Source organism: Aquarana catesbeiana, linkage group LG01, assembly GCF_042186555.1.
Source record: "Aquarana catesbeiana isolate 2022-GZ linkage group LG01, ASM4218655v1, whole genome shotgun sequence".
NCBI lineage: Eukaryota > Metazoa > Chordata > Amphibia > Anura > Ranidae > Aquarana > Aquarana catesbeiana.
Window position 1 is genome coordinate 441,102,148 of NC_133324.1, and position 10,484 is coordinate 441,112,631.

At 47.9% G+C, this 10,484-nt stretch overlaps 1 pseudogene; it reads right to left on the minus strand.

Annotated features, from left to right (window-relative positions):
- Nucleotides 1-9,836: 9,836 nt before the first annotated feature.
- Nucleotides 9,837-9,941, minus strand: LOC141124334 (U2 spliceosomal RNA; annotated as a pseudogene).
- Between the last annotated feature and the right edge of the window lie 543 nt (nucleotides 9,942-10,484).

Below are 10,484 nucleotides of genomic sequence, written 5' to 3' on the forward strand. Positions count from 1 at the left end.
CTGCTAAATGCTGACCCAGAGACTGTGAATATTGTGAATACTGTGAATACTGTTATAGGCTGCCAAATTTTGACCTGGAGACTGTGTATGTTGTGAAGATACAGCCATAATAGATGTTTACCATCTGATGCACTGGAAGTATTTGTTTATATGGGACTGAGTCTATACAATTAACCCAGGACTGTATTAGGGGTTAAGAAAGGAGTAGAGCGAAGACTATTTTCCTGTAAAACTCCCCAGCAGTACACTGGGTGTTGGTGTTCGCAAACATCATCTTTCTGGGCAGTTTTTCTTTGAGCCTATTGGTCGGCCTGGCAGAGGGCAAAGCTAAATATAGATACTCCCGGTGGGAATCTATTGTGCCCAGTGAAAATCAGACATTTGGTACTCTCCTGGTACCCCCTTTCTAATTTTTTTGTCAACTTTTGGGGAGGGATAAAATACAAGCGAGCAGTACTTTGTTTAGGTACATCCCACTACATCCCAGTGCTGAGTAAACTGCATTTAATTTTTTTTTAGTAATTATACTGGAATATTTGATAAAGGCCTGGATGGCCTTTTGCTAACTGGAGAGTACAAAATGCAAAACCTACGCTCCTCTAAGGAGAAGAGCTCTCAGCAGCAGCAGTCAAATTGGAACAATATACACATATACCCGCTCAGACCCCACCAAAGAAGGGGTCACAGACCAAAGCTCAACAGGGGGGCCCGCCAGATAGGAAAAGTCAGGGCCAGGGTCAGTCATCTACTTCAGCACCGCTGGCCTTGACAAAAACACTGAGTAATAAAAGCTCAGGGCCGAGTGAACAAAATACAAATATAGATATAATAGCCAAGCCTAGCTTACCCCTAGAGAAAAAAACAACATTGAAGGATGTATTCATCGCAGTGAGTGTGTCAGAGAGCTCACCTCGCTGGTCACGGTGCTGGCCGCCCTGGGGCACGCTGGTGCGCGCGTTCCTGTGCGTGCTGCTGTGCGTGCTCCTGCAGGCACTGGTCTGTGTACTGACGTGCGGGCGTGAGCGGGCGCCTGTGAACGCCGGCGTGCGCGTGTGCACGCCGTTTGGTGCCAACCGGACTATTTAGGTTTGCCATGCACTCTGCTCGGTGCTGCCTGATCAACAGCTCCCTGTGCCATAGTTCCCACTGCCTGTCTTGTGTTTCTGTGTACCTGATCTCCCTAAGACCCGGATTGCCTTTGGATTTTCCTGCTTGCTGCCTGTACCTGACCTCGGCCTGTTTGACTCCGCTTCTGCCTGCTCCTACTGTACCTTTGCTGCCAGCCTGTTGCCGAACCCTGCTTGTGCCCTGACCTGCCTACCTTGGTCCTGCTCAGCACCTGTTGGCCTGTGTTCCTGAATACTGACCTGCTGCTTGAAGATCATCTCTCATCCAGTACTTGGATCCCATCAGCAGGCTCTCATACCACTCTGTAATCCCGTGCCTCCTGTCTGCTCTACCAGGGGCCGTGAGTCAGATACGTAACGGAGTCTACCCTCTGCCCAACCGGACTCATCGGTCTGGTAAGTGGAAGTCTGACAGTATCAGGCAGCCATCACCGAGTCCGGGCAGGGGGCCTCCCCCATGGATAAACTGTGTAGACACCTGGCGGGACTCACCCAAGCCATAAAGAGCCTTCAGGAAGGCTACTCAAGACTGGAGGAACAAGTTCAGGCCTTTTCTTCTCCTTCCAATCCCCAGGGAGCGTCCTCCGCTGGATTCCCATCTGCACCCTCTGTAGTGATGCTTCCTCCAGAGCCCAGAGTACCCACACCTGAAAAGTTTGCCGGAGAACGCAGCAAGTATCGTGCCTTTCGCAATTCCTGCAAGCTCTTCTTTGCTTTGCAACCTCGTACCTTTTCCTTGGAAGTAACCAAAGTGGGTTTTGTCATTTCCTTATTGACTGGTGAGCCACAAACCTGGGCCCACCGCCTTTTGGAGCAAAAGTCTATTTCCCTGGACAGCCTTGATGCTTTCTTTGTGGCTATGTCCCAACTATATGAAGATCCTCAACTGACAGCGACTGCTGAAGCTGCACTGCACTCTCTTCAACAAGGTCGCAGAGCGGCTGAAGACTATGCGGTGGAATTCAGACGTTGGAGCTCTGACACGGACTGGAACGATGCTGCCCTGCGTCACCAGTTCAGAATGGGGCTATCTGACCCACTCAAGGACGAGTTGGCACGAGTTGGGGTACCTCAGTCCTTGGAAGAGCTCATCAATCTCCCCATCCAGATTGACCGTTGCTTAAGAGAGGGTCGGTCAGAGAGGTCTACCAGCCACTTCCGCCCCACCTGGATGTTACCAAAGGTCCCCGGTCCTGTCGGCCAGTTTCCGCCCACTTCTTCTGTTCCAGCTCCAGAAACCCCTGAGCCTATGCAGCTCGGTTTGCTCCAGCCCACGCTTACTCCTGAGGAAAAGCTGCGCAGACGAACCCACAACCTGTGCCTATACTGCGGTGAATCCGGGCATTATGTGAGGGCCTGCCCCAACAAGATGCGTAAGTGCCTTCCTGCCTCCTCAATGTGTGCATCTGTTTTGCCTAAACCTGGTTCTCAACTTGCTCTTTCCATCACTTTGCAGCTTCCAGGAGGGAATCTTCCAGTGTCAGTCATTATTGATTCTGGTGCATGCAGCTGCTTCGTCGACTTGACCTTCGCTGCCAACCACTGTATCCCGCTTCAACCCAAGACCCAGGGGCTTGCTGTTCATCTGGCGGATGGTTCCACCCTTAGTTCCGGCCCGGTCACACAGGAGACCATCCCTTTGCTAGCCACCATGGGCATCTATCATCAGGAACTTCTTTGTCTGGATGCCATCTCTTCTCCTCTCTTCCCTATCATCCTGGGAATGCCCTGGCTGCAAGACCATAATCCAAGTATTAACTGGGCCACAGGAGAAGTTAAATTCCTCTCGGAGTATTGCCAACAGCACTATTTACATCGATCTTCTGAAGTGACCTCCCAACTCCTTTGCTTGGACTCAGATCCTGAGCTATGTCAGTCCATTCCCGAACCCTATCTGGACTTTCTGGACGTGTTCAGTAAAAAAGGAGCAGAAACTCTGCCCCCTCACAGGCCTTATGACTGCCCAATAGAACTGTTACCCGGTACCGAGGTTCCTTTTGGGAGAATCTTCCCACTAACTGAGCAGGAGTTAGAAACACTAAAGGCATACATAGATGAAAATTTGGAAAAGGGGTTAATTCGTCCTTCTACCTCCCCAACCGGTGCCGGCCTCTTCTTTGTCGAAAAGAAAGACCACTCACTACGCCCCTGCATCGACTATCCGGAGTTGAACAAAATAACTATTCAAAATCCCTTGCCTCTGGTACCCGAACTTTTTCAAAGGTTAGGAACCGCAGTCATATTCACGAAGCTAGACCTCCGCAGAGATTACAACTTAATCCATATCAGAAAAGGGGATGGATGGAAGACAGCCTTCCGTATTCGATTCAGGCACTTCGAGTACCTTGTCATGCCATTTGGGTTATGCAACACCCCCGCAACCTTTCAACATTTTGTCAATGACATTTTCCGTAACTACCTGGACTTGTATGTAATAGTGTACCTTGATGATATTTTGATCTTCTCCTCTTCATTAACCGACCACCGTAGACACAGGCAACATGGGCTTTATGCAAAACTCAAAAAATGTGAGTTTGAACGCCAGTGCATTCAATTCTTGGGCTTAGTCATTTCGGTGGAGGGCATCAAGATGGATCCCCAAAAGGTTTCTGCTATCCTGGACTGACCCGCTCCGATGGATAAAAAAGGCGTACAGTGCTTTATTGGCTTTGCTAATTTTTATTGGAAGTTCATCAGAGGTTTTTTTACAATAATTGCTCCGATTACTGAACTGACCAAGCAGGGAACCCGATTCTCTTGGACCTCTAAGGCCCAGTCGGCTTTCAAAAAACTTAAAGAACTATTCACAACAGCTACCATTCTGAAACACCCTAACCCTGTTCTACCATTTGTCTTGGAGGTCGACGCTTCGGAGAGGGATCGGTGCTCTCTCAACGGCAGGGCGCTAAAGCCCTCCTTTACCCAGTAGCGTTCTTTTCACGCAAACTCTCAATGTCAGAAAGAAACTATGATGTGGGGGATCGAGAACTTCTTGCCATCAAAGCGGCTCTGGAGGAATGGCGTTACCTGCTGGAGGGTGCTGCACATCCCATCTTGATCTAGACCGACCACAAGAATCTGGAATACCTGAGAACAGCCAAAAGACTAAGACCACGGCAGGCCAGATGGGCACTTTTTTTTTTCCCGATTCCAGTTTTACATAACTTACAGACCCGGTTCCAAGAACATTAAGCCAGATGCTCTTTCCCGCATGTTTTACGACCCTGAGAAGACCTTACCTCCTGATACGATCCTTCCTTCTGGGAACTTCTTGCTCCTCCAAGGGGACCTTGTCTCCCAGATAAGACAGGCCTCTGTGGGAATGCTCCCATATCCTGAAACCAATTTAAGAGAGGGTCTGTTTTGGTGAAAAGATAAGATTGTGGTTCCTGAGGCCTTAAGGGTAGCCGTAATGGAACTCTGCCATGACCATAAATTGGTCGGACATTTCGGTGTCCTGAAGACTACCGAGCTGGTACAGCGCACCTTCTGGTGGCCTCAATTGTCCTATGACTGTAAAAGTTTTGTGGACTCATACAACACTTGTGCTCGAAGTAAGATCAGCAGGACAAAGGCTTGGGGATTATTAAAACCTTTACCCGTTCCAGAGAGGCCATGGAAAATGATATCGATGGACTTCATCATGGAACTCCCTCCCTCCGAGGGATTTTCTACTATCTTTGTTGTGGTGGACAGGCTGTCCAAAATGGCACATTTTCTCCCCATGAGAGGTACACCTTCGGCTATGGATACAGCAAAGATTTTTGTCAAAGAAGTTGTTAGGCTGCATGGGGTTCCATCAAGCATTGTATCCGATCGGGGTATCCAATTTACCTCAAGGTTCTGGAAGGCCCTCTGTGGTTCCCTCGAAATAGAATTGGCATTCTCATCAGCCTATCATCCCCTGAGAGAACCAACCAAACCTTGGAGCAATACCTCCAGTGCTTCTCTGCCTTCTCTCAGGATGACTGGGTCTCTTTATTATCTGTTGCAGAATTCTCCTACAACAATTCCTTGCACTCTGCCATCAAACACCATTTTTTGCTAACTACGGTTTTCATCCATCTTTCCTGCCAACCTCAATACCTGAATGTACCGTCCCTGCTGTCTCTGAAACCATGAGTTTCTTTTCCACCAACAACAAACTTCTACAAGAAACTATGGCCAAATCCCAGGATTACAACAAAAAGATGTTTGATAAGAAGAGGCGTGGAGAACTGATCTTGGAGCCTGGTAACCAAGTGTGGTTGTCCACAATGAACCTAAAAATGGCCTGTCCCTCTAGGAAATTGGGCCCTAAATTTATAGGTCCTTTCCCGGTAAAGAAGAAAATAAATGATGTCACCTATGAACTTAATCTGCCTGACTCTCTAAAAGTGCACCCGGTCTTCCACGTGACGCTACTGAAGCCTGCTACCTCTAATCCTTTTACTGGCCGCACTACCGGCCCACCCAAACCCGTCATAGTTGACAATGAAGAAGAATTTGAAGTGGAGGCAAACCTAGACTGTAGAAAAAGGAGAAATGGAATCCAGTACCTAATTAAGTGGAAGTGGTATGGTCCTGAAGACAACTCCTGGGAGCCAGAGAGCAATTTGCATGCCCTGGAACTTTTACAGACTTTCAAGAACGTTCATGTCTCCAAGCTGGCCCAACTGGGCATCCGGAGGCTGCCCTTGAGGAGGGGGCACTGTCAGAGAGCTCACCTTGCTAGTCGCGGTGCTGGCCACCCTGAGGCACGCTGGTGCGCGCGTTCCTGTGTGTGCTGCTGTGCGCGCTCCTGCAGACACTGGTCTGTGTACTGGTGGGCGGGTGTGCGCGCGCGCCTGTGAGCGCCGGCGTGCACGTGTGCACGCCGTTTGGCGCCAACCGGCCTATTTAGGTTTGCCATGCACTCTGCTTGCTGCTGCCTGATCAACAGCTCCCTGTGCCATAGTTCCCACTGCCTGTCTTGTGTTCCTGTGTACCTGATCTCCCTGCGACCCGGATTGCCTTTGGATTTTCCTGCTTGCTGCCTGTACCTGACCTCGGCCTGTTTGACTCCGCTTCTGCCTGCTCCTACTGTACCTTTGCTGCCAGCCTGTTGCCGAACCCTGCTTGTGCCCTGACCTGCCTACCTTGGTCCTGCTCAGCACCTGTTGGCCTGTGTTCCTGACTACTGACCTGCTACTTGAAGATCTTCTCTCATCCAGTACTTGGATCCCATCAGCAGGCTCTCATACCACTCCGTACTCCCATGCCTCCTGTCTGCTCTACCAAGGGCTGTGAGTCAGATACGTAAGGGAGTCTACCCTCTGCCCAAGCGGACTCTTCGGTCTTGTAAGTGGAAGTCTGACAGAGCGCATGTAATGGATCGCTTAAAGATCTTTGTGACCAAATGAAGGGAGTAAAAGAGGACCTGATACTGGTCAGACAGGACTTACAAAAAACGGCGACGAGAACAACAGCCTTGGAAGGGAGGACTAGCCAGTTAGAAGATGATATATCCCCATTAATAAAAGAAGTGAGAAGTATGAAGGAACAGATATCCAGACATGTGTCAAAAATGGAGGACATGGAGAATAGGCTCCGAAGGAACAATGTGAGGATGGTGGGGCTACCCGAAAAAAGCGAGGGCTCTAACCCTATAGAGTTTCTAGAAAAGTAGCTGGTTGATCATTTTGGAAAAGAGTCATTTACAACAATGTTCTCCATTGAAAGAGCACATAGAGTGCCCTCTAGGGCCCCGCCAGCAGGAGGATACCCTAGGCCACTTTTGATTAAGTTTTTTAATTACAAGGATAAAGTGTCATTGCTGCGGAAAGCAAGGGAGGCGGGAAATATTTTTTTTTAATGGTATCAAGATATCATTTTACTCCAACTTCTCACCGGAACTTCAGAGACGTAAAGCAGAGTTTATACAGGCCAAGCGTACTTTACAAAAATTTAAGCTGACCTATGCCCTTCTGTACCCGGCAAGACTACGTGTAACTGCATTAGGGGGAACCCAAATTTTTGACTCTCCAGCTGGGGTGGAGAAGTGGTTGGAAGAAAATAAGGAGAAACTATAGATAACCTGAAGGGGGTGGGAGGTTGGAAAAGTATATAGATTGTATTGTTTAAACTTTTCTAAAATTGAAAAGAAATGAACATACATAGATATAAGGAATCAAAGTATGAGTGGAATCAAAAGGAAAAAATTCTAATCTCGGAAAATACCAAAACAAACCAAGAAAGTTTAATGTGCAATATGCTAAATGTAAACACGAGCGGAGTGAGATACAGAATTTCACCCAGTCCACTGTAATACACTGTAGCTTAAAGTTTTGGAGGCACCGAGATGAATGAAATTACACAGAATATCACTTGGTCCGCTGAACAGGTGCAGAGCGAAACACAAAGTCTTGTCATGCCGCTGCAGCTGAGATAGTAAGTGTGAGGTGAACGGAGTTGAACAAAATGTCACTGGGTACGCTGAGGCCGAACCATAATAACACTGAAATGGATATGGCTACCAAAAAGTGCAACACAAAATATAGACCCAATAGAAGTATGTAAAATAAGGTGACAGACTGCTTCACCCATTACGAACTATTGCCCATATATACAAATATAAATAAAACTATCAGGCAGTGCACTCAGGACATGTATATGCAACTAGTAACGTGATAGAAACAATAGTTGCCAAACATAAAGGGCATAAAGACAGTCTATAAAGTGAAGAACAGCAATAACGAGGGGAGATGTAAATATACAATCTCAACAAGAAACAGTTTTCTAAGACAATACTAATGGTTAAAAATAAACTATTGAGAGAAATGGGATACGTCCCATTCAAAATTAAGTCCAAAAGGGCGTCTAGTGTTCAAAAAGAAAATCCACTGGACTTCATGTTTACATAATATATTGAACTTATGCCCACCCCTTGGCGGTGTCACAATTTTGTCAATGCCTTGGATGACGAGACTGGAAGTATCCTTCTGATGGGATTCATTCCAGTGTTGTGCGACATTAGTAGCATGATCTTTTTCAATATCGTAAAGATGGTCATACAGACGATCTTTAAGACTGCGTGTAGTTCTACCAATGTATTGTATAGAACATATGGTACACGTGATAGCATATATTATATAACGTGTATTGCAATTGACAAAAGAGTGGATTTTATAAGATTTGCCTGTCGACGTGGACATAATTATGTCACCACCTTTAATGAATGGGCAATAAGCGCAATTCCGCCCCCCACATTTAAAGATTACATTTTTTATACTCTACAATAAAGATGCCCATTTATTCAGAGTGCGGCAGTCCAGTACCTTTTTGTTTCCATTGACTTGTGCAGAGCCAGCACCTGAATCAAGTTCACAGTAGGGCGGGAGCAGCTGTTCAAGGTCTGGAGGCTTAGTGAGCGGTATTTCTTTTCCAATTCCTGTATCCCATAGCAACCATGGAAAGGGTCGCTAATCATGATGCTAATCATGGACTGGTGGAGACCAGTACAGGCTCAGTGGTACCAGTCCCTAAGTGCTGCGCATCTGGGAAGTGGTGTCCTCTGATGGAGAGAGTGTCTGAAGTATGCAAGTGTCATTAGTGTAATGGATTCAGCCACAGATTACAAGGAGTTAACATTTTTTTTTTCTTTTTTTGAAAGCCTATGGCGTGCAAAACACACCCCAAAAACTTCACCCGGTGCATAAAAAATGTGCACACACATAAAGAGTGCTCACAAAAAAGTGCCACGGGTACACAAGACGTGCCAATTCCCTGATCCCCCGGGGCGTTAGGCTCCTGCGGGGACAAAGGTACTTACAATGGTCCGTCTGGCCGAAACCAGACAGACCCCGTTCTCTGGAGGGCCTGCCGAGACAGGACCCACCCAAGTACTAGGTGGGGCTCCCCCGAAGGGAGACCCCATGAGAGAGGGCGAACTAAGCCAAAAGGCCATGTCCACCCCTTCCCAAGACTTTCAGGGCTGGCCCGAGGACCCGCATCCTTACTCATCACAACACACAGTGGGACAAACGTGTAAAACAAGACGTGACAACACAGGATTTCAATCAAAAAAAGAAAAAAGTGGGGGAAGGGATAGTGGAGAGGAGAGTGAAAGAAGTGGCCATTGTGTAACCCAATGACCAGGCCCTCCGGCCAGGAATAAAAAATTCCTCTGGTCCTAGCCAAAAGGCCCGGCCCAAGAGGCAGGTGCAAAAAAAGCTGTGTTATGGTGCAGTGACCGTGGTGCCCAAAATCAAAGTGTCTGCCACACACAGTGATCTTAAGGCACCCCTGGACTGCCACTCCAGGGGCACTACTCCATAGGCTTTCAAGACCTACCCTGGCCCACAGCCTAGACCACGACAGCCCCCACCGCAGACAGAAAAGGCATGAGGTTCAGGAAGCTTGGTGAGAGCCCTTGCCCCGAAGGCTCCACCGTCACTCCCATCACCCCTTCCAGTTTCACATTTGGGTAAATGGATACTAGCCACTCCCCCCCCTGCCAAAAGGGGAGTAAGCTTTCTCCTACCCAAATAACTGTCAGCAGCTAGAGCTACCACAATCCAGGCCAGAAGGCCAGGGACCCGACCCTTCAGCCAGACCAAAATGCAGCACCCATCCCCACCAGGAGCACCCTTCCAGACGGCTCAGACTCAACCATTGGCCGGTCCCCAGTATACTTTCGGGCAACTCGGCGTAGTCCCTGCTGAGTATCGCCTTTCCAGGTGCTATGACACCATTGGATTTGCTGGCCCTCCCCAACGAGAGTGACACAGCGCCTCCTCTGGAAACTGATAAGAACAGATACTACACTTGATCTTAGCCAAAAGGCCGAGAAGCGATAGTTAACAGTGCAGTTACAGCTCACTTGTAAGCTCAAGGGATCTGCCTTAATGTTGACTGTCACGTGACCACAGCTCCCTGCCTTAGTTCTAAGCATTAGTGAGTGCAGTTCCACTTGTCCCCACAGGGTCCCTAAGGGACAGGCAGGCACAAGTTTCAGTATAGTTATTCAGTGTTCATTAGTGACCTAGATTGGGTCTTATTGCAATTGGAGAAACCTCAGGTATTCCCATTTACCCATGTTGTTCCCAGGCTGGGTGTATAGGAACTTGTTTGGGGACTCTGGATGCCAGATATGCATGAATTTAAATTTAACTTTCTGACCTCCACCCCTCATTTGAAATATTACTAGGTTCTCTGCCCTTCTCACAATGGGCACCCATCTGTTCCTCCTTCCTTTTTTCTTTTCTTTCTTGTGGTGGTGACTGGCAGAAATAGTGGCAGATATGACATTTATTTGCCAAGCTTGGAGTGCAAAAGACAGTACGGCTGAATTGAGGTTTGGGTAAGTACAAATAGGACCATACTCCTCATTTCCCTGAG